This window comes from Canis lupus, chromosome 10 (genome assembly GCF_048164855.1).
Source record: "Canis lupus baileyi chromosome 10, mCanLup2.hap1, whole genome shotgun sequence".
NCBI lineage: Eukaryota > Metazoa > Chordata > Mammalia > Carnivora > Canidae > Canis > Canis lupus.
This window is the reverse complement of record NC_132847.1, coordinates 42770278-42779050: the sequence shown is the minus strand read 5'-3', so window position 1 is coordinate 42779050 and position 8773 is coordinate 42770278.

The following is an 8773-nucleotide window of genomic DNA, read 5'->3' as shown; positions in this document are numbered from 1 at the left end:
TGCATTAAGTTGGTTGAGAGCCTTGACTTTGCAGTGGTGACCATACTGGTTTTTTTAAAAAAATTATTTGTTTATATGAGAGAGAGAGAGCACAAGCAGGAGAAGGGGCAGAGGGAGAAGGAGAGAGAAAAATCTCAAGCAGAGTCTGCACTGAGAGCAAAGCCTGACATGGGGCTTGATGTCCCCCCCTGAGACCCTGAGATCATGACCTGAGCCAAAGTCAGTGGCTTCACTGACTGACCCAGCCACCCAGGCACCCTGTGACCATATTATTTTGGAAGACATTTATCAGATAATCAAATTTTCTAAGAAATAATCTCAGGTAGGATTAGCAACGATCTACCTTCCGTGGACAAACTTACAAAATGCCATATGAGCCTTTGTGATCAGCTGGTTATAAACTAGAGAGTTCAATGGTCCTTGCAACTATTTATGGTACAAAGTAATATTTCTCTGATGGGATGGATAGACAAAGTTGGGAAATATCTGAATGTAAAAGCAACTACTGTTATTTAAAATCATTGCATTCCCTTTCTGGCCTGATTATAGAAAGCTGTGGGGGAAAAAAAAAAGCCCCAAAAACAAAAAAAAAAAAATTGGTTTGCTATATTTCTGAGTAATATAGGTAATTCTAAAAGTATATAAATAATTCCATCTAAAAATATTTGAGTTCTTGGAAATGCTTTACTTATAGGTGTTGTAAATGTGTCCTCTCAGGAATGTGAAATGCTTCAACATGAAATAAAATATGTAATATTTTTGAAAAATGTTTAATTGTAAAAAGAGAACTGAAGAAAATTATTCTGTTTGAGATAGAAGTGTTAACCAATAAAAGGTAATGCAATCATCAGTGAAAGAGCAAAGATGATATTTTTCATTGGACCCAATAGAGAAATAGAATAACATTTTTAATGCTATAAAATTTTTTAAGTTTAAATTCAATTAATTTAGTTTCAGAGGTAGAGTTTAGTGATTCATCAGTTGCATAGAACACCCAATACTCATTACATCACGTGCCCTCCTTATTGTCCATCACCCAGTTACCCCTCTCCTCCCCCTCCCTTCCCACCTCCCCTTCCACAACCTTCAGTGTGTTTCCTATAGTTAAGAGTCTCCTATAGTTAAGGTTTGTCTCCCAGTCTGATTTCATCATAAGAAGTAGAATAACAATTTTTCAATTAAAAATAAATGCTTAAGGAATACTTAAGACTTGTTTTTGATTTTGTGTCCTTAATAGATTTAATATTAATTTTAAAACCAAAAAACACTTGTTTATGCGTACAGAGTTCTCAACTCCATCTGACTCAATATTAAACATAAAAACAAAACATTGATTATTCCACCAAGAGCAGAAACTGTTGAAGAGAATAAGTTGTGGACTGGAAGTGAGGAAAAGAGACAGTAGATGCTCCCTTCATAAAGTCTGGATGAAAAAAGAAAGACATTGAAACATAAGAGGATAGGAAGTAAATGTTGGTTTTCTTCCCCTTTCCTAGAATGATGAGAGAGCTTTGAATATGTTTGGGAAGAAGTTCACCCAGAAGGAAAAATGGAAGATACTAACAGAGAGGGACATCTAACGAGGCAGGATCTTGGAGTATTCCAGAGGGATGGGATCAGAAGTACTGATGGGGAGCATGGTCCCATATCAGAGGAAGGAGATACAGGTCTGGAAAAAAGGAGGTAAGAATGAGGGCTCTAGATAAATTTAAGAGAAGGTGTTTTGAACCTGCAGGAAATCCTCCCTGATGGCCTAATATTCTCAACAAAGTAAGAGATGGTGTTGCAAAATGGCTTTGAAGATAGATGGCATATTTTTGGCATGGCTGCAGGACCATGTCAGATTAGGGATTATACATTTGAAATGGTACCAGTCTACAAGGATATATTTTTCCCTGCTAGGCTCCTATTGTCTGACTTGATAGAGTCTCAAGGAATGGAGGGTGTTAAGGGGTGAGTTTATTTCTTCAACCATGAGAGTCTGGCCTTGCAGGAAGCAGGGCCAAGAAGGAGCTGGGTGATGGTGAAGGAACAGGGAGACTCAGAGAAGCTTCAGCCCAGTGCTGGTCGGGTGAAGGGGTATGAAAGATGCAGGAGGGCAAGTCCTGGAGGGAAATATTGAATCTCAAGGTTTTACAAGAATTGTAACCCCAGATTAAGGACATCCAAAAAGTGAACAGCTAAATGAGACCATCACATAGGACAGAAGGTGTTTTTTGTGTGCATTGTCTGAGCTCATACTGCATCTCCCCAGCCTATGGCAGAACTCGGGGAAAGGGGAAGGCCAGGATCCAGTTGCTGGAGGGGCTGGCAAGAAAGAGCCACAGGGCTGGTCAGAGATATCACAATAGTATTAGTTTTATAGACATCAGGAAACAAGCCAATCTGGAGTTGGCAGTGAGGAACCAGCAGTCCCATGATATCTGGGGAATGCTGGAACATTTGGCCTCCCCTGGAGAGAATCTTGGAGGGAAATGGTTGACTAGGTTTCGGTAGAGGTAAAGATGTGGAAAGGACCATCCAGAAGGAGGGCGAGGCTGTGGAGGAGCTTACTAATAATTAAACGACCATTCCACAGAGTGTGGTGGAAAATGTATTTATAAAGTGCTGAGAGAAAATGGAAGACAGGAGTTCTTTTTAATCAACTGATAGCTCAGGAAGACTCAGGAAAAGTTTCCCAGAGGAGGTGATAGGTGGATCCTGAAAGACAGTCCCTCTTTACTTAGGTAAAGTGGGGAGGGAGGACGTCAGGGAGAGGTAGGTGATACGTTTCAAGCCAATGGAAATATGTCATGAAGATATTACGCCATGTGGTACGCCATACGGCCCAAGTGGCAGAACTGAAGAGCAGGTTTTGGAGCATTGGCCATCACTGAGGTAACTTCTGGGCAAACTGAAAATATGTTTTTGGCCAAGTAGAGCACAGGTTAGTGAAAAGGAAACATGGTGTTGCTGAGAGTTTCATAGGTCTCCCCACAGATCTTATAGCAGATGCAACATTTTACTCTAGATCATCTGACAATAACGGCCAGAATTCAATGAAAACACTAGATACAAACCTTGCTCCAGAAGGAGCACACTCCTGTTAAATTTGTCCAGCTTCTTACTGAAAAGTTCTATGCTTATCATGGACTTGAAGTAAAAAAGGAAGCAGCTGATGCTTCCCCCTTATGCTGCCATGAATGGATCACACTTTGTTCACTGGGCCTTGCCCACTCTCTTCTCTCCCTCCCTCTCCTTGCCTGCCCTCCCCTTCCTGCCCCTCCCTTCCTCAGACTGTTACTAAGGCAGGCATCACAGATTTGATACAACTGAATTTATGGACCCTAGAGACATTTAAATTTTTTATTTATTTATTTATTTTATTTATAATAGTCACACACAGAGAGAGAGAGAGAGGCAGAGACACAGGCAGAGGGAGAAGCAGGCCCCATGCACCGGGAGCCCGACGTGGGATTCGATCCCGGGTCTCCAGGATCGCGCCCTGGGCCAAAGGCAGGCGCTAAACCGCTGCGCCACCCAGGGATCCCCTGGACCCTAGGGACATTTAAAACGTATTTTCATGTCACTTTGCCTTGAAATGCTTGGTTTCTCTTTCCTTATCTCATTGGTCAGGTCTGTGTCCCAGGCATCTTGCATCTTGCATCCAGTATGGTTCAGAGGTGCAGAGTATGGTTTATAGTAATTCATTGAATGAATAACTGAGTGCGCAGCTGGATCAATAAATACATGGAAAACAAATATATTTATTATGCTTTTAGTTTTAGCAGGAATGAAATCTCAAAAATGCTACAGAACATGAACAGCAGAGGGCAGCAAAAATTAGCTTTTTTTTTTTTTAAACTGCAATATTGCCTAACCTTTGTCGTACTGACTTTCTGAGAGACACGCATACCCACAGAGGTGTTAAATTTTAAAGGTCAATTCTAAAGTGAAAAGTGGACTCTACTTGGGGTTGCTTCTAACAATGCATGTGTTTGTGTGTGTGTGTGTGTGTGTGTGTGTGGTGTTTTCACAGTCCTTTTTGCAAGGATCACCAAATTGTTCATACTGAGTTATATACCAATGGCCAGCAGATGGCAGTACTTCTCATGGGTCAGGATTACAGAACAAGATTTTTTTTTTTTTTTTAAGATTTTATTTATTTATTCATAGGCACAGAGAGAGAGGGGCAGAGACACAGACAGAGGAGAAGCAGGCTCTATGCAGGGAGCCCGATGTGGGACTCGATCCCGGGTCTCCAGGATCACAACCCAGGCTGCAGGCGGCGCCAAACCGCTGCGCCACCGGGCCGCCCCAGAACAAGATTTTTGAGGAGAAAATAAAGCATTTAGAGGGCATGATTTTTTAAAAGATTTTATTTACTTATTTATTTGAGAGAGGGCACGCACAAGGGGAGGAGTATAGGGGGAGAAAAAGAGTCTCCAGTCGACTCTGCACTGAGTACAGAGGGAGGCACAAAATCTTTATTTTAAAAACTATAGAAGTAAGATCAGTATGAAGTAGAGGATGAAATCTTCAAGGTCTCAAATGTCTTGGTGAAAGAAAGGTAGAATTTTAACCATAGGTACATTGTTCATTTTAGAGCAAGGCGATAACGAAAACGAGTTAGTTAGGTAATTGTCAAGTTTGAGTCTTACAAAAGGTGAGCTGTAATTGATGGCAATCATTTGGATCGCACTGTGTACTTTTAGAATGTTCCTTTATCAGATTTTCCAACGATCAATTCGCAGATGTTGGCCAAGGGAAAGACACTTGCACACCCACACAATGCTTGGAGATTACTGATTAATAGCAGTAGATGACTTCCTGCGTTGTCCTTGGCTACATTATTGAAGTGTCAACAGAGTACTCACAGGCTCTTACATCTTATCGGGTCTTCACCTTTTTTAAACATTTAACTACTTTAGTTGGCTTTTAATAATCAGATTAAAAGTAGGAACAATATCTGTGGTTGGACTACTTGAACAGCAAAGAAGATTGCAGGCCAGCTGGCTTTGAGAGGGACAGCCGTGGCCCTGACTCTGCACATAGGATGAGAAACTTCCATCTGGGTGAAGGAGCAGAGGCCGGTCTAGGGCTTGGCTTCTTTTTAGATCTTCCATTCCTTAGCCATGCAGATAAACAATAACTGCTTGGATGGGAATAAAAGCATTCCGTTGCATTTCTGCATGTAATGAAAAGTCCCCCCCTCCTCGGCTCTTTGATTTCCCACATGAAGCCCAATTTGGATTTTACTACAATAACAAAGCACACTAGAAAAAACAGAAGGGCATATTTGCTTAAATTGCTGTTTGCACCAAAAGAAACTCCCTAATGGGGTTATCACTGGGTCAGGCTGCACTCTGTTTTTCACCAAGGCTGAATCGAGGGAAGATGGATTCAGAAGGCTAGATGGGTTTAGCTTCTTTGAACACCACTATTTTAATAAAGTTTGGCCTTCTTGGCAAAACAGACTCTGAGCTCTTCTATTTGATTAGCAACTGAAAGGTACATCGAAAGGGATTAGAGATCCTGAAGAATGGCCAACTACCAGGAAATGACCCTTGGATTTCATTTTCTTTCCAAAGAATAACACTGCTCCATGTGGAAGGAAATATGGTCTGGAAGCGTGGCCTCTGACCCTAGAGTATTTTGGTGTCGAATATTGTCACATTCTGTGCTTCAATTTCCTCATCTGTAAAATTATGAGGATGATAGCAGGTTGGAGTGAGAGTTCAAGCTAACACTTGTAAAGCACGAGGCATGCAGTAAGAATATGTGTGTTAGAGATAATGATCTCCCAGGCAGTGCATGAAGTGCTGAGAAAACAGATGGATAAGATGGAAAACCCACTATCATGCCAGGATGCAGACCGATCTGGGCGTCAGGGGCTGGAGAGAAGAAGCAAACTGTGCTACTGAGCTATACTCATCTCTGTGAAACCAAGTTACAACTTCTGAGTCACATCTAGTATTCATTGAACAAACCTAGGGCACCTGCTATGTGCCAAGTTCTTGACAATTCGATTCTGCTTTTAGGGAGTCTCTTGCTATTGGAAATGCTTGGAGGAAGGGTACACTTGAATGAATAAGACACAAATTCTGACCCTCAAGGAGCTTATAACCTCATGGAGGAAATCAAGTCTGCAAATAAATAACTGTAATTCAGAGCAGAGAGACATGAGAATGTACTCGAGAGGCAGAGTAGACAGCTCCCTGCCTGGAAGAGGCAGCAATGAATTCTGATTTGTGGGGAGGCTCAAACAATCAGGTCTTTGAAAAGAAGGAAGTGAGAGTATATTTTCCCCCCAAACGTTCTGTTGAGAATGCCCTAGGAATAATTCCTAGAAAAGAGATACTAATAGGATCTCACAGCCCAACAGAACCAACTAGAGGCAAGTACATTCTAACCTCCCACTTTACGTAGAAACTAAATCCTAGCAAAACTCCCATAGCTTGGGGGCCCCTAGGTGGCTCAGTGGTTGAGCGTCTGCCTTTGGTTCAGGGCGTGATCCCGGGGTCCTGGGATTGAGTCCCACATCAGGCTCCCCACAGGAAGCCTGCTTCCCCTTCTGCCTCTGCCTCTCTCTGTGTCTCTCATGAATGAATAAATAAAATCTTTTTTAAAAATGGAAAAAAACCCACAAACTTTTGTAGCTTGAAGGAATTAAATTTTCATTCCCGTGTCAGGTAGCAGATGCTCATTCATTTTACTTCCTGATTAAGGAAAACCAAACACACTGGCTAAAGAAAATGTACTTTAAAAAAAAAAAAAAAGAAAATGTACTTTAGGTTGTTAAAATTTAGAGCTGTGAAATCTTTCCTCTACTTTTGTTCAAATCAAATTACAAATTTTAGACCAAATCACACTTTATTTACAAAACATCTTCCATCCAATGAATCTTCATGCCCTTCTCTAAATGCACTTACTTTTTATTTTTATTTTTATTTTTATTTTTATTTTTGCACTTACTTTTTAAAACATAAATTTAAGACACTATTTTTTTAAGTGAAGTCCCAACAGGCATCAATTAATATATGTCATGCATAGTATGCATCCATTTCTCCCTCAATATAGCAATGCCTCTTTAAATATATATACATAAAGGTTTCCCCTCAGTACAGCATTAAAGATAGGTAATGTAATTAAGAAGTGTTTTGCCCTTTGTAGGAAAAAAAAAATCCCATTAGGAGAATCTTAAAATGGTTTGTAAATACGCCCTGGAGTAGGTTTTTTTTGTTTTTGTTTTTGTTTTGTTTTTTTTTCATGAGAGACACAGAGAGAGGCAGAGACACAGGTGGAGAGAGAAGCAGGCTCCGCACAGGGAGCCCAACGTGGGACTCGATCCCAAGACCCCAGAATCACACCCTGGGCCAAAGGCAGTGCTAAATCACTGGGCCACCCTGGCTGCCCCTTGAAGTAGGTTTAAATCATTGTTCTCTCCCTCATCTGGCCAGTAAAAGAAAGCAAGACTGATTGTTAAAATGCTTATGCCAAGTTGAGAAGCATCAGCAAAGCTTAGACTCTGTCTGCTGACATCATTCTGTCCGGGAAGCCACATTGTCTATAGCTGCTGGTCAATCATTCAGAAGGCATTTCTGGAGTCTCATCTCTAAATGAATTTGCTTGGTAGTTGGCAAAAAAGGGAGGATAAGTCAGTAACTTCTGTCCACTTACTGAACAACTCACTGGACATTTTTTATACTATCTGGGTCACCAAGATGAGAATCTCCGGAAAAAAATCAGCCGAGCCTGAATAGTTTTGAGCACTCCCAGAGAATAAAAGCAATTGCTAACCCAAAGGTAGTTCTATGAGGCTTATTTAAGCTGAAAATTAATCTTTATATCTTCCTTTTTTCCTTCTTCTGTCTCTGATCTATCTCATCATTGCTTAGGACTTGTAGGAAAAAATCTCTGAAATATTTAAATCTTAAAATATTTAAAGTGAAATAAATTGATTCATAGGAATGGGCTCTAGAGGAGGACTAGTTTGGAGTGATAAATCCATATTTTGGGTCTGCTGAAAATTCACCACATCCTGCCAGAGAAATCGGTAGACTATGCCACTACAGAGGAATCTAAATTGTATGTATGCGGGATGACACTCAGATTGACTTTTGGTTATTGAGTGAAAGCATAAAGCGAATGCTGTGACATCTGGCAAAAATGTTCAAGGCAAAATTTCCTGTGGAGTTTTATTTATGATAAATGAAAAAAAAAAAAACCCCAGTTGTTGTAAGCCGTTTTTTTCTAGCCTGTTTCTCTGCATTTATCCACACAGGAAAACATGATTTTCTATGATTTAATTGTTGTTATTTCTCCAGCCTGGGAGCATTCGCCTGTAATTAAGTGCATGTTCACCAGGTAAGTGAGAACACATGAATATAATCTTTACCCCAGCATGCACAGTGAAGATGATTATTCCAGGGAGCAGAGAGGGAGCAATATTAACTCTCCCTGAGTCAAGTTGTAGTGGAGACTAGAGTCTATTGTATCACATCTTCACTAGCGCATAGATTATTATTAATCCAGTTTGGCTCAATTGATAGGATTAAACTAATATTTTGATTGTTATTTTTTTGTTAATTTTCTTTAAAATTTCTATCTCTGTGTGAAGTCATTGCTTATATCCTTTGAATATTTAATTATTAGGATTATTTTTCTTACACATATAATAATAATATGGACATTAATCCTTCTTCACATTTGATGAAAATATTTTTCCTTTCGATTATTGTTTTGTGATTTACCTATTTGTGGTTTTATAAATTTTTGCATATTTGCATATTTT